The sequence below is a fragment of the Cupressus sempervirens genome, chromosome 3, assembly GCF_028749045.1.
Source record: "Cupressus sempervirens isolate cs-2001-9-10 chromosome 3, ASM2874904v1, whole genome shotgun sequence".
Lineage (NCBI taxonomy): Eukaryota > Viridiplantae > Streptophyta > Pinopsida > Cupressales > Cupressaceae > Cupressus > Cupressus sempervirens.
The window spans coordinates 1,025,543,882-1,025,567,810 of record NC_143120.1 but is presented as its reverse complement, the minus strand read 5'-3'; the positions used below and the strand labels follow the sequence as shown (position 1 = coordinate 1,025,567,810).

Here is a 23,929-nt window from a genome sequence, read left to right as displayed (position 1 = left end):
TTCTACATCCACCCTTTGACCATATAGTTACACAAAATAAATACTTTTTTTTTTTAAAGGAAAGAATAGATGAAAAATTTGATTGTAAAGTATTTTTCATTTCAAAATAAAATGGTGACTACTAAGCCCACATGACATTGCACATAGATAAGGCACAAAAGAGTTTTTTTTCAGGAGTAATAGTAGCCAAAAGGAAGTAAGTTAAAATGTACCAAGAATAGTAAAACAATAATTACTTATATAGAAAAATTCAAAATATTCCTTGAAGCCACATCAATGAACACAAAGAAGCATGTAAAGTGTTCCATAGGCATGAATTATATTTCTATTGTTAAAATAAATTATCTTTAAAAATTGGAAAACTAATTCCACCCACATTCTTTGAAGGTGACAACTTGTAAGATTCCATGTCAAAGAGGCTAAAAGGGTTTTATACATTATTGAAAACTTAGTTGCTCTATTTTATTGGTTAACACAAATGTCCGAGTAAATATTCATATCATAATTTTAAATACCAAATTACTATTATATTTTGCTACTATGGTCCACATGGAACATTATGTAAAAGGAAACTCATAGTTGATAATTAAGGTTGAACAAGTTACTAAGGTTGTTGTAGTTGAGGCTGATGTTGTTGTTGGGTCTGCTGAAGTTGTGGTTGTTGTTGTGCATTGGACTGTTGCATTTGAGGATGTTGGTGTTGTTGGGGTTGTAGCATTTGAGGCTTTTGTTGTTGATGAGGTTGTTTTAGGTTTGGCTAAGGATGTTGTAGTTGCTTTTTTTCCTCAAATCTTTTCAGCATGACTACTAGTTGCAAGATAACATAAACTAGAAACCATAAAAAGCTATATCATATTTTTTTTTCAAATGATAGAATTTTAACTTCAAGGAGTGGCCTCTACTAAGCAAGTTGCATAATCTAAATGTCTAAAATTAATCATAATGTTTCAAGTGAAGCTAACTAGATTGAATAAAAGAATGTTGCTTAAAACCTTGCTTTCACATGTCACACTATTGTTATAATACTTGTATCCTTGTGGAGAAGTATGCCCTGTCCAGACACAAGTCATTCGTGTAGAAACAGGGGCACTAAATGGTGTGATAGCTATAGTAGTCTTGGTTTTAGTAGACACAAAAAGTGCACTGGTGGAGGTAGTTGTCACAATTCCTTGTGACTATGATGAGAATTTCCATAGCTTTATCAACAACATATAACAATGTTAATATTATACGACATTAACAGTCCTAAATAAATCAACAAGTCATAAATGCATTATTGACTATTTGCAGTCTAGATTATTGTGTTGGAACCACTTGATAATAACCCTAAAAAATGAAAATAATGAATAAGTATTCTTAAGACATTTCACATTCACTAAACTAGTGTGTCATTACATTTATTAGTAATGTTTATCCTAAATTTTCTTTTGCCAAGGGTGCATCAAGAGTGGTTTTTGCTAGGATTGAGTTGAAGCCTACACTAAATGTGCTAGTACCAGAGGCAACTAGATCTACTATTGAAACAAAAGGCATTGTTGAAATGACAGGGATTCAACCCATTTATGAGCTCTGGAGTAGGACCCAATTTTGCTTCCTTACTTTGAGCATAACACATGACAATGGATACATGATCTTTGTCTATATTTGTGATTGCTCTATGCTCAATGCTCTTATATTTTCCATTGCTTAGTATCTAGATCAAAACACAATAACAAGTTTTGATTTGTTATCAATCAGGTGCATCAACCATTGATCCCAAGTTATCAAATCTAGGTAAATACATAATCAAGAATGAGGAGAAGAGAGTTTTGTTTAACAAAAAATAGTCTTAAATCCTACAATAATTAAAAAATTACACCCAAAAAATCACACTTACATACCTATAGGAATAATCTTTGAAAAAATTTAACATCGTACAAATTCTTATAGCCAAAGATAGCTAATAAATATCCTTATTACCTCAAGAATGTCCCCAATATTGATGACCAGGACACCAGGGATGGGTTGAATAGAAACCCATTTTGCATCCTTACTTATCTATAGCCCCATTATGTCATCATCCTACAGTAGCATTGTCAAAGCACTCCCATCTGCGTGAGGGCTTATTCGTAATACAAGATCTAGTCTTAGACAGGAGGGGTAGTCATTAATTCATATTGCTTGATATATTTCTCCACATATTTTAATGAAAGTGTTGGGTTTTAGCCCAATTTTCTTTGATAAAAGGCAAAAAATTGTCTTGAAAAGCTTTTTAATTTCAAGAGTGTATTTATCCATAGTTTCTCTGCAACAAATGGGTAGTGTAATTAGGTATATATATATATACACCTATAGTCACTAGAGACTTATTGCAACAAAAAAAGGAAAAAATCAATTCAGTGATATTTTTCCAGCATGAGATCAACAAAATTCTCCTTTCAATAGCTCATGCTTTCCTTTCCTCTTGATTCAATATGTCAATGGTGTCCAGATACTCTCTATTATTGTCACTTTCCTCCCAAGCAATTGAGCACAAACTGGCTACAATATGATCTTGCAGTGTCCTCCAAGTTGCTTTAGGTTAATTTGATCTAGGAAGCACCACTCTTCTTCATAGTTGAATACCCAAAAATCTTCAAACAAAACACTTTCATCCCTCCTTCTAGCACTAGATAATGTTGATGTTAGTTTTTGTACCACTACATAACATATTAGAAATTGAATATTTGATATGGAGTATCAAACACAAAATTCCTCTCTTGAAAAGTTAATACTCATGGGGACATGAGAATAACTCCAATGTTCGTTATAGATGTGGATACAAACTCAGTTTTATCAATGTGATTTGCTAGTAATCACGTAGGTGGCCTTACACTATTTGCTTGAAGATGATTTGGACTTTGGTGGAGTGAAGGTGATGGTGATTCAGTGTGAATGTAAGATGATTTTGATGGGAAGGTGATGGTGATGGAGGGTGAATGTTCTTCTTCAAGATTCTAACTCTTAAACTACTTTCTATTCTACTCCTACTCCTATGAATGGAAGATTAGCAGATGGATTGGGATCAAATCTAATGAAATTTAAATGGTGGCTCCACCTCCATAGATGCAATGATTCAAAGGAAAATAAACTATTTTACCACACAAAGCTTCCCAACAAGCTACTAAGATGCTAGTGGCCTAGTATTGATCCCTATAAAACATCTACTAATGCTCTCATGCAACTATCCATCTACTTTACTCTTACTTAAAAACTTGAAATGCAACCAACTCAACACCTTGAAAAGAAATTTTACTCTAACTATTTGGAAGTAGAAACATTGTAATAATACCAAAGGCTCTTAATCACCATGTGAGTCACAAAAATGAGAAACAAATAACAAATTTTGGCATTATCCTTGCAACAATTTTCTTTGACCATTACAAATGAGTGCAAATAGCCTTATATAGAGGTCAAAATGTACAACCGATGGTACAGATCAAAAACACACTCAATGATCCAAATTGAATCCTAGAAACCCTAATTAGGGTTACCACCCCATCGGCCAATGAGAAGATGCCACCTCCTCAATGGACCAAGGAAAAAAAATGAAAATGTGGCAACTAATGAGAAGGCACCAAAATGGTAACTAATTAGAATTAGACACTTGTCCTACCCTAGAAGAAAGAGAAATTGCCACTTGGGCTTACATCAAATGATCTTCTAATTTAAATCTCCCTTTTTCTTTTTTTATTTTGGCTAAGGCAATGAACCTAGCTAGCCTCTCATTAATTTCCTCCATGGGAGGGCAAGGTGTATGCTTTATCTTAAGCTCAGCGGATTTCATCATGATGCTTGCTACTTGTAGTATCTTTCCCTAGTCCTTCTCATACTCATTTGCAAATCTAATAAAGGCATTGAGGGAGGAAAGGGTGCCCAAATGTTTCTTCTTGATGGAAACCTTTCATAACTCATCCAATCTTGATCCAAGTCTTGTCTCATTAATGTATTCTTCTCTGATGTCTTCAAAATCAAGTGCCACTCCAACGTCACTCATCATGGTTGAAATTGAAGTGTCGACACTTGGGTTGTGTTGTGCAACTACATTCTATATCTCCTTTGAGTATTCTCAATCTGGTGTTCAAGGAAACAAACCAAGACTCAACCATACTCAATCCTCTTTCATCAACCAACCTGGCCCTTTCCAAATATGTCTCTGGTCTTACAACCCAATGAATGCCTGTAGCCTAGGAATAGTTAAATCCTCAATTGGAAGGAAATCCTTCCACTTATCTTCAAATACTTTAAATTTGTTTCTAATGGTCACTAATTATTGGAATGTTGAGATAAAGGAAGGCAAGAAATTTTTCCCATCTTGGATTGCATCATGGACTCTATCCCTTGACTTCATGTAGCTAAGTTGATATCTCTTCTAGGGTGTTTCAGCTATCTTGAAGAAGGGCTGCCTAGTGCAACTATTGGATAGGCTAGCAATCTCTCCAATATTTGTTCTCAACCTCCAACTTTATGATCTTTACATTTTCCTTCCTCAACCTTTCTTTGATTGAAGCTATACCCTCCTAGATCTCCTCGCATTCCATATCATCTGTGCTTCTTCCCAAGTTGTCTTCCACTATCTCATTATCTTGGACCAAAATCTCATCCAATGCCTTGTTAACTATTGGTATAGCAACCTGAACTTTTTAGTGACCATCAATATCAACCCTAATAACCTTTGCTACCATTTTTTTCCATTTTTATTTGGTTCTTGCTATCACCCTTTTCTATTAATTCTTGGATATCTTCAGCTATTTGGGAAGTCACTACCTCACCCCTTGGCATGACCATTGTCATTTACCATAGTGGTGCAGTACATCTCTCCAAATCTAGATTTGGTTTGACAAGCAAAGCATCACCAATGGCCTTAGGAACCTAACTTATCTCCTCAATATCAATTGGTCCATCTTCTTCTCCACTAGTTAATGCCATATCATCTCCTTGTTGGTTTTCTAAGAGAGGAGAATACTTGGTGCTCTCATTGTAACCACTTGATTTTGAATTAGAACTCACCTCTACCATGGTCCCTTTATCACTTGAATTCACCTCTTAGCTTCTAGCCTCAATCATGCTTTCCCTTGATGGTGCCACATGCTATCTCTTTGTTGGAGGTTCTATATGTTCTTTTCTTTTCTCAACCTCGAAAGCTCTTTTCTTGCTTCTAACTACTTCCTATTGTTGGCTACTTTCTTCACCCTTCTATCTAACTAATTTTGTTGGACCCTCTTTTGGCTTCACCTTCTCATAAGTAAGGGGTACCCTTTGATTTTGTAGATTTTTTAACTTTCCATTATACCATGACTTGATATGTAAATCTACTATCCTTGTGACTACCTCCAAGGAAGGATCTTGATGATCATCCCAATCCACTGGATTCAACTTTGTTCCTTTTATTGTATCATAATCTTCTCTCAACATATCTCCATCATCTTCCAGTTGATCAAGAATATCAAGGCCTCTCCATTTGATATCTCTCGTCATGTTCACTGAAAATCTAGAGAAAGCTAGCTTTCTCACATGAAAGTCATCCTTGGCATTGGCCCAAAAGTCTTCTATAGTTGGAACATACCATCCTAGATGATACCATTCCAATTCTTTCTCTGTAGCTGCAAAGGCAACACAATTGGGGCAACTATCATTGCCAATTCCAAATGATAAGGGAATCTATGTCTTACCCTCAAATCTCATTATCCTATCATAATCCTAAAAGTGCCTAGCCAATTCCACCAAAACTACCTTGTCAGGTAGGTACCTTGTTAGGTAGGTACCTTGGAAGTCTCCTGGGACAAACTGTACTTGTTGCTACTCTCCTATAAGTGAATTATGGAAATTGAATGAACCGACTCCCATATTTCTTTATCTTTGCTTCTACTTCTAATGAAAGCCTCTTTCCAAAGGCATCACAAAACACTTTGTAATCCTTGTTGTTGTGAAAATGAAGTGGTGGATAGCATTCATGCACCAAATATTGCCCCAACCCACTACCAATTTCTCTTAAGGCCTTAAGTCTCAGACACTTATACAATCTAGCAATTGGGTAAAATAGATAGGATCCCATGTAGAATTACTTTTGGTTTTGTATGGTTCTAAGTTGAAACTCTAGATTCTTGCTTATGATCCTAGCCTAATCAAATCTTCTTTTTCCTTTTTTCAATTTCATCAATAAAGACGTACATCCAATTTTTGAGTTGCATACCTTGAGCTAGACCCATGATCTGGCTAAGGAACACAATGAGATTGTTGTATTTTGATTTGAAATCTACCACTGTGAGGCTTGATGATCTGGTTACTCCTTTCTTTCCCTCATGTAGCCAATCCTATTTTAGATGCATGAAATAAGCCTCCTAATTATCCTAAAATGATTTGGCTATCTGATCCATCATCATCACTATCATGCTCTTGTACTAGGGAATGCTAAATGTTTCTTCGATTTCCTATCCACTAATACTGGCCAATGTCCTCTTCCCTTCATCTAAAATGATGGATTTACTAATTAGATCAGACTTGGATGCACATTCCTTAACCAATTTTGGATAAGGCAAGGTAGGAGGAAAAGCTACTACATATACAATTCCACTTATGTATATCTTCTTTGCCAAGGGGGATTTTCCTTCCTTTAGTCTATCCTTTATCTATAGCATATTTACTGTACTAACATTGGTATTGGTTATTTGCCTCATTTTTGAGAAGAAAGCTATTTTGGGCATCATATGATCCTCTTTGTCTTTCCTAGTGTTTGTTCCCTTAGGGTTCTTGCTTATGCTAACATCTACCATCCTAAAAACTTATTTATGCCCCTTCATTCTAAGTGATATGGACTACCCTTATCTATCTCCAACCTTCTTTCTATTGATGGATTCTACACTTATTTCTACCTTGCCAAATACCCTATCGCTACACTCATCAATCTCTAATCTTCAACCTAAGGGTAGGACTACCACTTATTTATGCCTCTGTGTTACCTTAGGATGGACTACACTTATATCTCCCAACTTCATTCCTAGGGTGGTCTAGCTTATTTCTACCTCTTCAAATGTCCTATCATGAATTCTACACTTATCAATCTCCAAACTTCAACCTATGATGGGATGATGAATTGGTGGATGATGAATGCAAGAAGAACCAAGGGACAGAATGTCTAGACAAGAATGAAAGAGAGAAATCTACTTAAGGACCCCTTTCAACTCTAAATGATTTGAAATTACCTTTACCAATAGTCAAGTCTTATTTTGGAATTTAGGATCAGATCTTAGGAGATTCAAAACCTCTTGCAATAATTAGAATTTTAATCCTTTGAAATTGTCCACCATTTGCCCAAAAAAATTAGACCTTTGATCACAATAACCTCCTCCAAATAAAATTGCCCAAATTACGGTAGAAATCGTAGCTCCATAGCAAAAATTATACTTTTCAAAAATTTCCTAGCAATAAAAAGTTTCAAATCTACCCTAGAGAAGCTACCAAGTATGAGGATTCTATCGTAGAAAAATTGCCAAAATGAAGTACAGATCTGCCCTCAAAAAATCACCAAACATGGGGGAGCAGCTCCAAATCATCCTTAAAAAATGCCAACACAATGCCAATCTACCCTAGTTGAAAAGAATCACCTAAGAAAAATGCCAATTTTCCTTTGCAAAATCACTCAAGGAAGAGGAAATATGATCTCAGGAAAAATCACCCAAGCACCAAAGAGGAGGAGTGAGGAATGAAGAAATAAGGGGGAAGAGCTTCCTCTTATTCCCCACTTACTCATCTTTCTTAGCTGGCCAACTGGGACCCTAGGAGCAATAAAAAACATTAATTAGAACATAAAACTAGCTCCCAATTAAATGCTTAGCCAAAAATTAACTTTGCCAAAATGAAATTTACTTTTTTAAATTGCCAATTAGACTAAAATTGCAAAAATAAAGTAAATTGAAGATGCTAAATGTTTCCATTTAATGATGATTTAGTAATTAATATATCATTAAAAATCAGATTTGGCAAGCCAAAAGCCATTTTTCAATATTAAATTACTAATTTCATTAAAGACTTAAAAATGACAAGAAAAAATTAATCCATTTGATGCCAATTTTTACAATTCAATTCAAATCAATTTTTCTATGCCATTCTAATTCTTTTAAAAAAAGTGAATCATTTCATTAGAGCCTAAAATTGATTTTGCAATTTGGTTTCATCATCATAAAAGAAAAATTTCTCATTGAAAAAAATTCAAGATTTTCCAAAAACCTAAATCTAACAAATTTCATTTTTTGAAAATTATTCAAATTTATACAATTATATCCAAATTTTCAAAAAAAATCATCTAAGTACAAAATTTACAATTTTACCTTGCCAAGTGTTGTTCTTTGAAATTTGGTTTGACCTAAGGATGAAATTGATCCTTCTGGAAAATCAAGTTGAAACTAGGTGAAAATAAATCTAACCTTTCTCCCTCCAGGCCCGAAGGTGTCCAAGACTTTAAAAAATTTTAAAACACACAATTTTTGGACAACCTTAAAAACTATTGCAAAGGCAATCAAGAAAAAAAGGGGGGTCCCCAAAGTTTTGGGGCGATGGTGTGAAAACCTCACAACATCTGGCGACTCCATGGGTGAAATTTTCCTGAACATTTCAAGAAATAAATAACTCAGAAAAGAAAAATCTTAGGATGGCCTATCCAAAAATCCACTTAAGAACAAGCACTCAACAAGGGAAAGGAATCTCAAATTGAACTTAAGCATCCTGACCATAAGTTACTCACATGTGTGCAAATGATTTATTCCCTACTCAACAAGAACTTGATAATCTCTCAGATCCATTAAACTTAGTTGTTGTAATATCCTTAATTCAAAAGCAACTTGGATAGAGCCTCACTGCTAGTCAGGGGTCTGTAGCCCCAATGGATTTATTGTTGTGGTACCACAATCATGATTCTACATTTAGTGATTATTTTTGTAGCACCGATAGAGATGATTGCACACCCTTTAACCAAATTTCATCTTTATTTTCACTTTGATATTGCTTTTAATCTTTTGTATAATATTTTCTCTATTTTTTCTCAATCTTTTGTTTGGCTTGCAGGAAATGAAGATTGTAGAGGGTTTGGAAGACCATAGTGGCATTGAAGTAGGTGTATGATTTTTACTAAGTCCAATTTCATTTCAAAACACCAAGAACATAGAGCAATTAAGTGTGAGTAGAATGTTGTAACCATGCCAGAGATAAATTAAGAACCTCTATCGAGTTTGACCCAAATTTAGTACAAGTCCCACCATAGATTAATAACTAAGCACACCCTTTAATCTCTAAACCTTATTGAATGTATTCAAGAAATGAAAAATGTTAGAATTATTTAGAATAACTGAGAGGGGGGGTGAATCAGTTATTCAAGGTCCAAAATGCCCTATTGATCCCTTTTTTAATAAATCCATACCCTTTTCATCTGTTCAAACTTAAATCATTCATATAAGAAAATTACTATAAATCATCATGCAAAGATAAAACATTCAAGATCAACACATGACACAATGATTTACGTGGACACCCAATTTGGGAAAAACCACTAGTAACATGCTACTTGATTCTCACTCTTTTGAAGTGATGCCCTATTAAGAGCCTGCCCTATTAAAGGCTTACAACACACTGTTAAATCCAGTGATGCCCTATTAAGAGCCTGCCCTATTAAAGGCTTACAACACACTGTTAAATGTGACCTTGTTAGAGGATTTCACCAAACTGTTAGGAATGGGCCTGGTTAAAGGTCTTTAGAACATTCACTTGGAATGTCACCCTGTTAAAGGATTTATCTAATGGCTGTTAAACCAACCTAAGTCCATAGGAATTATCTTATTGTTACAATTTCTAGAAAGTAATGATAATGGTCTTTTGATCTGACATAACTTACAACATACTTTGCAGCTGCTTGTCTCCCTCTCAAGCTTCGTCTCCTTGAGTCTTCTTACTCATTCTACCAATGAAATCATCCTTGTGGTCATATTTCCAAACAGATTTCCTATGTTATCTTCTCCTTAGCTCATTCTTCAACATTTCATGCTTTCATGTTTGACCACGGCTCTCTCTCTCTCACTATCCCCTCTATTCTGCTCTCTTCCACATTATTTTCATTAACTTATGCCTTCTTATATACAAGTCTGATTTGCCTTTGCCACTTAATTCTCCTTTCCAATTTTAGGATTTCAAAATGGATTAGGTAGGATACAATGTATCTACCCCATATCTTGTTTTCTTCACCAACTGTACTTTGAAAATGTTCTACATGATTTTCTGTGCCACTAGCTTATCATTCTTATCTTCCTTTTAATTAAAAAATTTCTAGATAACAACTTTGTCAGCTTAGATCTAGCGAATCTTCAATTTTCTAAATAATGCAGCAACTCGGCATTATTGAGTTATTGGTTCTTGGCACCTCTGTGTTACTCGACATCATTGAGTTACTGGTGCTTGGCACCTCTGTGTTACTCGGCACCTATACCTGCTTGGCACTTGAACTTTCTCGGCACTTGAACTTGCTTGGCACTTGAACTTGCTCGGCACTTGAACTTGCTTGACACTTGAACTTGCTTGGCACTTGAACTTGCTCGGCACTTTCTTTTTAACAAACTTAGCTTGAGCTTTACAAAAGACTTAGCTAAAACCTTAGATCTTTGATATGTTTCAGTGTGCTCATTCTTTATATCTTTTAGTATGTCATCCAATACACTATTTCATTAATAGCTTGACTGATCCTTGTACTTCATTACAACATCATAACTTCAACCTTTCTCTAGGTGTTCTAGTTACATCTTATTGATTGCCTCCACCTTGACAATCAACTAATTGATAGTATTTGGATCACTAAAGCAATTGTCATCCCTGCAAGTAGCAAGTTTGACATCAATAACAAAATAATTATTGAGGACATTCTTTTCCATATATTATTCCAACAATTGTTCTTATGATCATTTCAATCATTTCCAACAAAAAAGATAGACTCTATTTTGTCACCAAAAATGTAAAATCTACATACCTCGCCCACGAGTGATAACATGGACCCCCTTTGCACTTGCAAAGGACCAAAACCAAAACAATCTCCAACTAAGGGAAGCTAAAAGATTTCAAGTCAAATGACTTGATGCAAATCAAACTCAAGCTCCCTCACAACACCTAAACTAAACAATTGAAAGAAACTACTCTAACCAACTGAAAGGGAAACTACTCTAACCCTTGGGACAAATGGTCCAAAGAAAAACTCTATTCTAAAGAATGAAAAAAAACAAACTAACTACTAACCGAAAGCAAGCCTATTCTAACTATGTACAAAAGGGCTTCAGATGGAGTCATAGGCTTGTAAATAATGCTTGAGGAATTTTCCATTGACAGGCAATGGGACATCTCCACTAGTGAGTGTCTTGAGTGTAGATGCATTATTTTTGATAATTTCTTCAATCTAGAAAGAACCCTTCCAAATTTTGTCAAATTTATTATGTTTTCCTTTCTTTTCATTGGCTTTGTCCCAATATAAGACCAAGTTAGAGATCCTAAAGGCCTTATTTTGCACTTTTCTATCAAACCAACATTTTACTACCTCTTGATGTTTTGCAAATTTTTCTAGGGCTTTGTCTCTTTTTTCACCTAGTTGCATTAGTTAAGCTAACCTAACTTGGACTCTATCTTCATTCTCATCATTGTATTCTTGCATGAATCTTAAAGTTGGGATTTTCAATTGAATTAGGAATATAGGGTCTTGTCCATAAACCAAATGATAAGGTGTGATTCCTATGGACTCTTTAATTCTTGTTCTATTGGACCACAAAGTGTATCTTAGCTATGTGTGCCAATCTCTTGGGTTCCTATCTAAAAGTTTTCCAATTATAGTCAAAAGTTTCTTGTTTGTGGATTTTGCTAGGCCATTACCCTAGGGATAGTAACCTGATGAAAATTTTAAAATGATCCTATGGTTGAATGCCCATTTATGAAATTTCAAAGAAGTGAAAGTAGAACCATTATCACAAACAAAAGTAGAAGGACAAACAAACCTGGTGGTGATCTTTTCCTCTAAAAATTTAGTGACAATCTCAAGAGTGCAATTCTTGAAAGCTTGAGCTTCTAAACACTAAATACAATAGCCAGTGGCAGTTAGAATATACCCATGTTGCACTAAGGAATTTGGATTGATAGGACCAATGAAGTCTAGTCCCCACATCGCAACAGGTCTCACCTCGATGATTGGCCACAAAGGCATTGCCAGATTCCTCTCACCCTTTCCCAAAATTTGGAAAACATGACAAGTCTTTATGTGCTTGTGAGTGTCTTTGAACAAGGTTGGGTAATTGTAGCCGACCCTTAGTATCCAATTTTTTGTAGCCAAATTTGATCCATGTGCTATTCCCCATTTATCGTGAAAATGTTCCAAAATGTTCCTAGCTTCTTCCTTTCTAACACATCTCAAATACATCCCCTCATGATTTTTCTTGTATAACACTACTCCTTGTAGCATGTATCTTTTTCTCTTGAATCTTATTTCCATTTTCTATACTAGATTCAAATGTGAAGGGCACCAATGATTTAACAAATAATTGATCATGTCTTGATACCATTTCTCAGGGTGCACAACCTCCAATTCATAAACCTATTGCACAAATCCTAGCCTTTCTAATGCCATGGTCTGTGCAATTGTTTTCCTCTAACCATCTTCATTGGTTGAATCTCTATGTCATATTCCTAGATAGTGGTGACCCAGTTGCTTCTTCTTTCTCCAAGGTCATTTTGCATTGAAAGAGTCTTTACTACTATGTCAGGCACAATTGCATGTACTTTTATTCTCAAGATGTAATGCCTGAATTTCTTCATTGCCTTCACCAAGGCATAAGCTTGTTTCTCCACATTAATTGATCATGTCTGATACCATTTCTTAGGGTGGACAACCTCCAATTCATAAACCTATTGCACAAATCCTAGCCCTTCTAATGCCATGGTCTGTGCAATTGTTTTCCTCTAACCAACTTCATTGGTTGAATCTCTATGTCATATTCCTAGATAGTGGTGACCTAGTTGCTTCTTCTTTCTCCAAGATCATTTTGCATTGAAAGAGTCTTTACTACTGTTTCATGCACAATTGCATGTACTTTTCTTCTCAAGATGTAATGCCTGAATTTCTTCATTGCCCTCACCAAGGTATAATCTTGTTTCTCCACATTTGGATAATTCAATCTAGCTTCTCTAAAAGTTTCACTCATGAATGCTATCAGGTGCTCTTCATCTACCTCATTCTTCTACATTAGAATGGCCACACATGCATCATCAAAGGTAAAATAATATATATTGAATAGCCTCTCATAATCTAGGATTACCAGAACTAGCGCGTTAATGATAGCATGCTTTATTTATTCAAATTCGTTCTTTTCTATTGGAGTCTAATCTATTGCATCCTTCTTCAACATGTCATTCATTGGTTTTACAATCTTTGCAAATGCAGATATGAACTTTCTCACAAAGTTTATCTTCCCAAAGAAAGATTTGAGCTCTTTCTTGCCAGCTGGCATGCCAAGTTTGGAAATTGCTTCCACTTTCTCTAGATCTATCATGATACCTCTTTCTAAAATTACATGTCCCAACAATTTTCCTTCGGTAACTCTGAACATACATTTCTTTGGATTTAGAGAGACTCTATACCTTCTACATCTTGTGAAAACTTTCCTCAAATCTAGAATGTGATCTTCTCTATTCTTTGAAAATACTGTGATGTCATCCATGTAAATGATAATGCTATTTTCTTTTAATTCCTTGAAAGCATAATCCATGGCCCTTTGAAATGTTGCACCCGCATTGATCAGGCCAAAAGGCATCCTCGTGTATGAAAATGTTCCCCACTTTGTGGTGAAAGTCATCTTCAATCTATCTATCTTCTTCAACTATCACTTGATTGTATCCTGAGTATCCATCCATAAATGACATCATTTTGCTCCATTTACAATTTGCAAGACCTCATCTAGGGGTGGAAATGTATAATTATCCTTTTCTAATGCTCTATTTAGATTTTTTAAATAAACACATAACCTTATCTGACTATTTTTCTTCCTAATTGGGATGAGATTGCTGAACCACGTTGAATGCCTCATTAGGAAGATAATTTGTGCACTTAGCAACTTCTTTACTTCCTAATATATCAATGCTTCTAACAAAGGGTTGACTAGTCTTTGTTTCTACTTGAATGGCTTACTCCCTTCCTTTAGTGGAATTGTATGTGTGATGATGGAAGGATCATATGTTTTCAAATCTTCATATCCCCAAGCAATCACATTTGGAAATTCCCTTGTCAAACTCAATATATCTGCCTTCTCCTTAGGTGTGCAAACTTTCCCAATATGAACTACTTTGGGACAATCCTCTATTCCCAAATTTACCTTTTCACATTCAGCACCTCATGTGGGTTGATATTGAAATTCATTGAATTGTTCCATGTTGAATATCCTTTCTAACTCAATCATTTCCTTTGGAATAGTATTTTTCATTAAGCTCATAATTCCTTCTGTATTAATCTCTACTTCTTCGTATACTTCACCATCAATGATCTATGTTGTGAAAACATTTGAATTGGTCAAGAATTTGAGGATATGTCTATCATCTTCACATACTTGTAAATTCTTGATATTGTTTGGTACTAATGGGACCGATGCTAACTCAACTCTAAACTTCATCAAGTCATCCAACTTAATTGGTGCTAGTGAGCTTGCAGTTTGTGTGAGGCCATTAGCCACCTGATTGTGTGCTCTATAGCTAAACTTTATATTGAAAGCATCAAAGTCCTCTATTATATCCCAAACTCTTTTTCTATATCTCTTTGATCTTTTTTCATGGTAGGCAAACTTCCACTTTATCTGCTCAATTATTAAATATGAATCTCCAAGTACATGAAGTATCTTGGCACCTTTCTTGATAGCACACAACAAGCCTAAAATCAAATCTTCATATTCTACCATATTGTTGGTGCATGGGAATTTTAGTCTATGTTCCTCCAAATATGTTGCCCCTATTGGGCTAACTAATTCAAATCTGGCTCCAACACCTTGCTTAGTCTTGGAACCATCAAACCTTAGAGTCCATACTCCATTTCTTTCTTGATACTTCTCCTTTTGGGAATTCTTCGACTCGTCTTTTTCATCATCTTCCTTCATTTTTGCATTGGGTGGTGTAATTTTACTCTTTTTTTCACCCATCATGCTACTTTTTTCTTTATCAACTTGTATAATTTCAAATTTTTGTTTGCCATGTGATCATCTTCTTTTAGAGCCCCTGGGATTTTGTTTTCCACTTGTTCTAAGGCAACTGTGCACAAGGAGCAAGAAAACTCTAAATGGAATGCATTGTGAATTCTACACCAATTGGGCAACAATAGGTCTCTCACTAATGTCCAATTACCCAACTCCACTCCTTGCCCTATAGTCATGGTCAAAAAGTTCTTAAAATTCTTGAACATACCTTCACCCTCATCAAATGAAACATATGAATCTAACTCAATTAGGATCTCAATGGAATCCCTTCCTTCAATTATGATGTTCATTGTCAACACTTTAGTCTTCTTTGGTCTATAGGTTTTCATATTTGTTTCTACAAATAGCATTTCATTTGGTTCCCCATATTCTATAACTATCAATCTCAACCTTGGGGTGCTATTGATTCTGATTTGGTTAGCAAGTCCTTTCCATATGAGCCACATGTGAGAAAATTTAGTTTCCATGTATGCATTCAACCTTCTAGCCCAATCTCTACCTAGGATCAATCCATAGGTATCAGCCACATCTACTACTGAAATATCTACCATGTGTTCCATACTTGGATTAGATGCCAAATGCATGTGTATGTTGTGTAGCTCACCCACTACTGGCACTTCTATCTTATCCAATTGAGTAACCCTTTGGTTTGATCTTGAAGGCATGATTCTCAAAATTCTACAAATTTTCAAAGGCATGAAATTACTTGATGCTCTTGAATCTATCAAACAATTATGAAGCAACTTCCCAAATATTCTCACTGATAGTAGGAATGGGGCTAGCTCATCTTTCCTTGATAATATACCATGAGTGTCTTATGTACTTACTTTGGCTTCACTCTAAAATCTGTTGCTTGAACTACCTTTCCTTTCTTCATGGTTTCCTTATTTTTTGCTAGGTCTTGACTCCTTTGAGTCTTTTCTTCCATCGATGTTGACCCTTGAGCCACATAAACTAGTTGAGGCCCTAGTTGTCTATTGGACTCACTGCCAATGTCACCATATGAAACCTCTTTTGTAGATTTCTCCATCCCTCCATGTGAAATATCTTGAGATGAGTTAGTCATTTTTCCTCCTAAAATATCTTAGATCACATGCACTAAGTTAGGAGGACTCCCTTGAGTATGTGTTATTGCACCTTGAGTGTGAGACCCTTGCAATTTTTTATCCTTCAAACTGTTAAGGAATGTATCTCTAATCTTTGCTACCTTCAATAATTTGAACAAAGGTAGATTGATTTTGATCTTCTTCATCTCCTTTGTCACACTTTATCCCAATCTCTTCAACTCAACATTAGTCACAACATTGTTTCCTATTCTTCCTCTACTTGCTTCATGTGTCAACTAGACATTCTGCACTCCTTGAGTACCCTGATTGCTTTGTTGCGTACTTTGTTGAAAACTCTATTGTCCATTTCCACTATTATGATTCCCCTATCTGTATTTGGGTGCATCCCTTAAGGAATTTGGTACATTTCTCACATTTGGGTGTGGAGGTGTATTGGAATTATTTGGGGGTATGGAGGATGTGAAGGGTCCATCATTCCTTCTATTGTTCCTCTGATAAAACCTTGCATTGCTAGCCAGTTGTTGAAATTTTTGGTTCCCACATATTCCTTGGACTAGAACAGTGTCTCCCAAAGGTGGGAAAGAAAACTCTGACCCATTGTTATGCTCATTTTGATATATCACCTTACTAACTGGCTTTTTTGTTGACTTAGGAGGAAATCTCCCTTGGTGTTCTTCATATGCTTCAAATTCAGGCAAAAATGAAATATCCTCAAAGGTCAAACATTGATCATATATCTAGGATGGGATAATATCATACCCAAAGACATTAAAATATTCTTGGTTGTGTGACTCATCTATTATGTTCTGAAATATGTTAGATACCCTCTTGAACTCAACACTTCCTAACTTTGAATGTAAATCAGTCTCATGGAATCTACAATATTTAGACATGGTGGACTTAGCTAAGAATATCCTATCCACCAGCCTACTATTTTCTGAAGCTTCATTATCAAGTGGTAATACCACATTTTCATTGTTTGGGCCTGTGTTCCATGCCCTCTTTTGGTTAGACTAATTATTGTATCCATGGTCTTGTGACTGGTTGTTTCCCTGATAATTATTGTTTTGATAGTTCCTTTGATAACCACTACCTTGGTTATTTCTTTGGTAGTCTCTATCTTGATAGCTCCTCTAGTATCCACCTTCTTGGTGATTTCTCTAATACGCTCCTTGATAACTTCCACCTTGGTTCTGATAATTACTTCTTTGATTGTTTCTATGGGAACTTTGGAGTTGATTGTTCTAGTTTCTCAAATAGGTGACTTCTATAGACAACTTCTTGACTTGTTTGGCTAATTCCTTCATTTCATCCCTTTCTTCTTATGTTCTTGTGGATGAAGTTGCATTTTTTAGATAAACTAGCATTGATGGTTGTGCCTAAGATAGTGGGGGTCCCAGATATACCACCAGCTGATTTGTAGGTGCTTGGTATGCAAGCTGTGGAACTAGATCATTTGAATACCTAGCACTTGGGGGTTCCATTCCTTGTTGGCCCAATTTCTTCCCTACTTTGATTGCCTTAGTATAGGCCTCAGTCAATGTTGTTAGATCAAGATTCACCATCCTTGTAAATATAGCCATTTGACTGTCTAAGGCACTATAATATGCCTCCAATGCTCCTAGCTCCGTCATCATGTAAGGGGCTTACAATCTCATATAAAACTTATGGAAACTATTATTGAAGGAACTTATAGATTCTTTATCATTTCTCCTAATGTCCACAAATATTCTATGTAACTCCAGTGGTGTGGTTGGCATGCCAAATTTTGCAATAAAGGCTTCTCTGAGCTGAACCCATCCTGTTATAGACGAATCTAGCAAATTGAAAAACTAGTAATAAGGGTCCTCTCCTAATGAATAAGGGAAAAGCCTACATGCTACATCCTCATGTTGAATTCTTCTATTTCAAAATGCATAGTCAAACACCTTCACATGCTCCTTTGTTGTATGATTAGGGTCATTAACAAAGAACTTGGAGCAAAATACTACCAGATTCTTCAATAGATCATAATACGATTGGAATGAAATAGGTGAGGCATTGTTTTGAATCCATGGTGGTTGAGCCATTATTAGTTGATTGACTTGAGCTTGAACTGGTTGATTGACTTGAGTCTGGAATGGCTGACTTGAGGAGCTAGGAAAATTTGGAGTATTAACTACCCAACAATTCCTTAACTTCTTATGAAATTATAATACAAGTAGATCCTCTTCCTAGTGTGGTATATTTCTCAGTATCCTGTACCTCCTATCAAATTGTAGTTTCTCAAACTTTTCAAGAGAAAAAGATCCAATCTTTTTATCCAGCTTAAATATAATCACAACCCAATTGACTCTCTAATTTGAGTTTTCTTCTACAATAGCTTGAGCTTGTCTTTGTGCTTTCCTTTCTCTTTCAATCTTCCTTTCTAATTCTCTTTGATGGTCCAACATTCTTTTAACTCTCCTTTCAATAGCTCATGCTTTCCTTTCCTCTTGATTCAATACGTCAATGGTGTCCAGATACTCTCTAGTATTCTCACTTTCCTCCCAAGTAATTGAGCACAAACTAGCTACAATATGATCTTGAAGTGTCCTCCAAGTTCCTCTAAGTTGATTTGATCTAGGAAGTAACATTATTCTTCATAGTTGAACACCAAAAATCCTTCAAACAAAACACTTTCAGGCCCTCCTTCTAGCACCAAATAATGTTGATGTTAGTTTTTGTACCACTACATAACATATTAGCAATTGAATATGTGATACGGAGTATCAAACACACAATTCCTCACTTGAAAATTTAATACTCATGGGGACATGAGAATAACTTCAATGTTCCTTACACCTATGGATAATAACTTAATTTTATCGATGTGATTTGTTGGTAATCACATAGGTGGCCTTAGGCTATTTTCTTGAACACGATTTGGACTTTGGTAGAATCAAGGTGATGGTGATGGAGGGTGAATTTTCTTATGACTAGTGTCTTTCTAACTCTCTTCTTCAAGATTCTAACTCCTAAACTACTTTCCATTCTACTCCTAATCCTATCAATGGAAGATTAGTAGATGGACTAGGATTGAATCTAATGAAAGTTAACTTGCGGTTCCACCTCCATAGATGCAATGATATAAAGGAAAATAAACTAGTTTAGCACATAAGGCTTCCCAACAAGCCACTAGGATGCTAGTGGCCTAGAATTGATCCCTATCAAACATCTACTAATGCTCTGATGCAATTATCCATCTACTTTACTCTTACTTAACAACTTGAAATGCAACTAACTTTAACAACTTTAAAAAAAATTTTACTCTAACTATTCGAAGTAGAAACAATGCAATAATACCAAAGGCTCTCAATTACCATGAAATTCATAACAATGAGAAAGATATAGTGAATTTTTGCATTACCCTTGGAAAAATTTTCTTAGAACATTACAAATGAGAGAAAATGGCCTTATATAGAGGCCAAAATGTACAACCAATAGAAGAGATCAAAAGAAAAATCAATGATCTAGATTGAATCCTAGAAACCCTAATTAGGGTTGCCACCCCATCAGCCAACGAGAAGATGCTACCTCATCAATGGACCAATGAAAAAAAGTGGAAAGGTGGAAACCAATGAGAATGCACCAAAATGGTAACTAGTCAGAATTAGACACTTGTCCTACCCTAGAAGAAAGAAAAATTGCCACTTTGACTTCCATCAAATGATCTTCTAATATAAATCTCCTTTTTCTTTTGTTCTTTTGGCTAAGGAAATGAACCTAGCTAGCCTCTCATTAATTTCTTCCATGGGAGGGCAAGGTGTATTCTTTATCTTAAGCTCAGCTAATTTCATCATATTGCTTGTTGCTTGTAGTGTCTTCTCATGGTCCTTCTCATACTCCTTTGCAAATTTTATAAACTCATCCAATCTTGATCCAAGTCTTGTATCATCAATTTCTTCTTCTTTGATGTCTTCAAAATCAAGTGCCACCATGATGTCGCTCATTATGATTGAAATGGAAGTGTTAACGCTTGGGCTATGTTGTGCAACTGCATTCTATATCTCCTCGAGTGTTCTAAATTTGGTGGTTAAGGCAACAAACCTATACTCAACCATACTAAATCATCTTTTATCAACCAACCTAGCCCTTTCCAAATATGTCTTTAGTAGCCCAATGAATGCCAGTAGCTTGAGAATAGCTAAATCCTTTATTGGAAGGAAATCCTTCCACTCCTCTTCAAATACTCTAAATTTTTTTCTAATGGTCACAAATGAACAAAATGCTGAGATAAAGGAAGGCAAGAAAATTTTCCCATCTCGGATTGTATCATGGATCTAATCCCCTGACTTCATGTAGCTAAGATGATATCTCTTCTAGGTTTCTCTTGCTATCTTGAGGAAGGGCTTCCTAGTGCAACTGTTGAATAGGCTGACAATCTCTCCAATATTTGTTCTTGACATCCAACTTGATGATCTTTTCATTTTCCTTCCTCAACTTTCTCTGATTGGATCTATACCCTCTTGGATCAACTCACATTCCATATCATCCATGTTTCTTCCCAAGTTGTGTTCCTCTATCTCATATTCTAGGTTGTAATCCCATCCAATGCCTTGTTAACTATTGGTATAGCAACCTAAAATTTTTGGCGACCATCTCTATCGGTCCTAATCACCTTTTCCACCATTTTTTCCATTTTTCTTTGGTTCTCACTATCACACTTTTCTATTAATCCTTGGATATGTTTAACCATTCAGGTAGTCACTACCTTCCCTTGGTATGACCATTTTCCCTAACCATAGTAGTGTAGTGCATCTCCCAAAATCTAGATTTGGTTTGACAAGAAAAGCATCACCAATGGCCTCAGGAACCTAGCTTATCTCCTCAATATCAATTAGTCCATCTTCTTCTCCATTAGTTACTACCATATCATCTCCTTGCTGGTTTTTTGAGAGAGGAGAATACTCAGTGCTCTTACTATAACCACTTGATTTTGATTCAAAGCTCACCTCTACCGTGGACCCTTTATCACTTGAATTGACCTCTTTTCTTCTAGCCTCAATTATGCTTTCCCTTGATGGTTCCGCATGCTATCTCTTTGCTAGAGGTTCTAGATGTTCTTTTCTTTTCTCAACCTCCAAAGCTCTTTTCTTGCTTCTAACTACTTCTTTTTGCTGGCTACTTCCTTCACCCTTCTTTCCAACTAATTTTATTGTACCCTCTTTTGGCTTCATCTTCTCATAAGCAAGCAGTACCCTTTGACTTTGTATCTTCCTTAACTTTCCATTATACCATGACTTGGTATGTAGATCTACTATCCTTATGACCACCTCCAAGGAAGGATCCTGATGATCATCCCAATCCAATGGATTCAACTCTATTCCTTCTACTATATCATAATCTTCTCTTAGTGCATCTCCATCATCTTCCAGTTGTTTGGGAATATCAAGGCCTCTCCATTTGATATCTCTGATCATGTTCATCGACAATCTAGAGAAAGCTTTCTTTCTCACATGAAAGTCATCCTTGGCATTGGCCCAAAATTCTTCTATAGTTGGAACATGTTTAAATGCATTTCCATGGGATACCTTGATAAGACCATTAGGATCAAACCCTTGTCTTGCTCTACACCATCCTAGATGATACCATTCCAATTCTTTCTCTACAACTGTAAAGACAACATGATTGGGACAACTATCATTGCCAATTCTAAATAAGAAGGTAATCCCTATCTTACCCTTATCCTATCATAATGCTCAAGTTGCCTAGTGAATTCCATCAAAACCACCTTGTCGGGTGGGTACCTTGGAAGTCTCCTGGGACAAACTATACTTGTTGCTACTCTAATGTAAATAAATTGTAGAAATTGAATGAGCCAACACCCATATTTATTTATCTTTGCTTCTACTTTTGATGAAAGTCTCTTTGTAGGTGTCCCTTTTAAAACCTTTACTATTTGCATGGAAAAGGCATCGCAAAACACTTTGTAATCCTTGTTTTTGTGAAAATGAAGCTATGGATAGCATTCATGTGCCAAATATTGCCCTGACCCACTACCAATTTCTCCTAAGGCCTTAACTCCTAGACTCTTATACAATCTAGCAATTAGGTAAAATAGATAGGATCCCATGTAGAATTACTTTTGGTTTTGTATGGTTCTAAGTTTCAACTCTAGATTCTTGCTTATGATCCTAGCCTAATCGAATCTTCTTTTTACTTTTTCAATTTCATCAATAAAGAAGTACATCTAGTTTTTGAATTGCATACCTTGAGCTAGGCCCATGACCTAACTAAGGAGCAAGATGAGATCATTGTATTCTGATTTGAAATTTGCCACTGTGAGCCTTAATGATCTGGTTACTCCTTTCTTTCCCTCGTGTAGCCAATCCTATTTTAGATGCATGAAATAAGCCTCCTAGTTATCCTGAAATGATGTGGTTGCCTGATCCATCATCAACACTGCTATGCTTTTGTACTCGGGAATGTTAAATGTTTCTTCAATTTCATGTCTACCAATGCTAGCCAATGTCCTCTTCCCTTCATATAAAATGATGGGTTTACTGATTAGATCAAACCTGAATGCACATTTTATAACCAATTCTAGACAAGGCAATGTAGGAGGAAAAGCTAGTGCATGTATGGTTCCACTTTTGTATATCTTCTTTGCTAAGAGGGATTGTCTTTCCTTTAGCCTATCCTTTATCAGTAGCATATTTACTATATCAACATTGGTATCGATTATTCACCTCATTTTTGAGAAGAAAGTTGTTTTGGGCATCATATCCTGTTTGTTTTTCTTAGTGTTTGTTCCCTTAGAGTTCTTACTTGCACTAACATCTACCATCCTAAAAACTTATTTCTGCCCCTTTGTTCTAAGTGATATGGACTACCCTTATCAATCTCCAACCTTCTTTCTAGCGATGGATTCTACACTTGTTTCTGCCTTGCCAAATGCCCTATCACTACACTTATCAATCTGCAATCTTCAACCTAGGGGTGGGACTACCACTTATTTTTTCCTCTTCATTACCTTAGGATGGACTACACTTATATCTCCCAGCTTCATTCCTAGGGTGGTCTAGCTTATTTTTACCTCTTCAAATGTCTTATCATGGATTCTACACTTATCAATCTCCAAAAATTAACCTATGATGGGATGATGAAGTGGTGGATGATGAATGCAAGAAGAAACAAGGGAGACAATGTCTAGACAAGAATGAAAGAGAAATTTTCTTAAGGACCCCTTTCAAGTCTAAATGATTTGAAATTACCTTTACCAATAGCCAAGTCTTCTTTTGGAATTTAGGATCAAACCTTAGGAGATTCAAATACTCTTACAAAAATAAGAATTTTAATACTTTTAAATTGTCCACCATTTGCCCAAAAAAAATCTATTGGGAATTAAAATCAAAGCCTTGATTTTGAGTACCATTGAGAAATTAAGCCCTATAAGTGCTTTTGATGCATGTGTACCTAGCTATACTTGTAAGGCCTAAGAGGTGTTTAATGGTTCTAGCACCTTTCATTTAGTGCATCTATGTGTTCCATGATGATAAATTGACATTCCAAGCTATTCTCTAAAGTCCCATTTTGACCATTTGTCTAATTCTCCAATTTTTCCCAAGTATCAAA

General features: G+C 35.7%; 1 pseudogene; it reads right to left on the bottom strand.

Moving 5' to 3' along the window:
- Positions 1-1,489: 1,489 nt before the first annotated feature.
- Positions 1,490-23,929, bottom strand: part of LOC149570255 (protein LATERAL BRANCHING OXIDOREDUCTASE 1-like) — a 76,010-nt pseudogene continuing 53,570 nt past the window's right edge.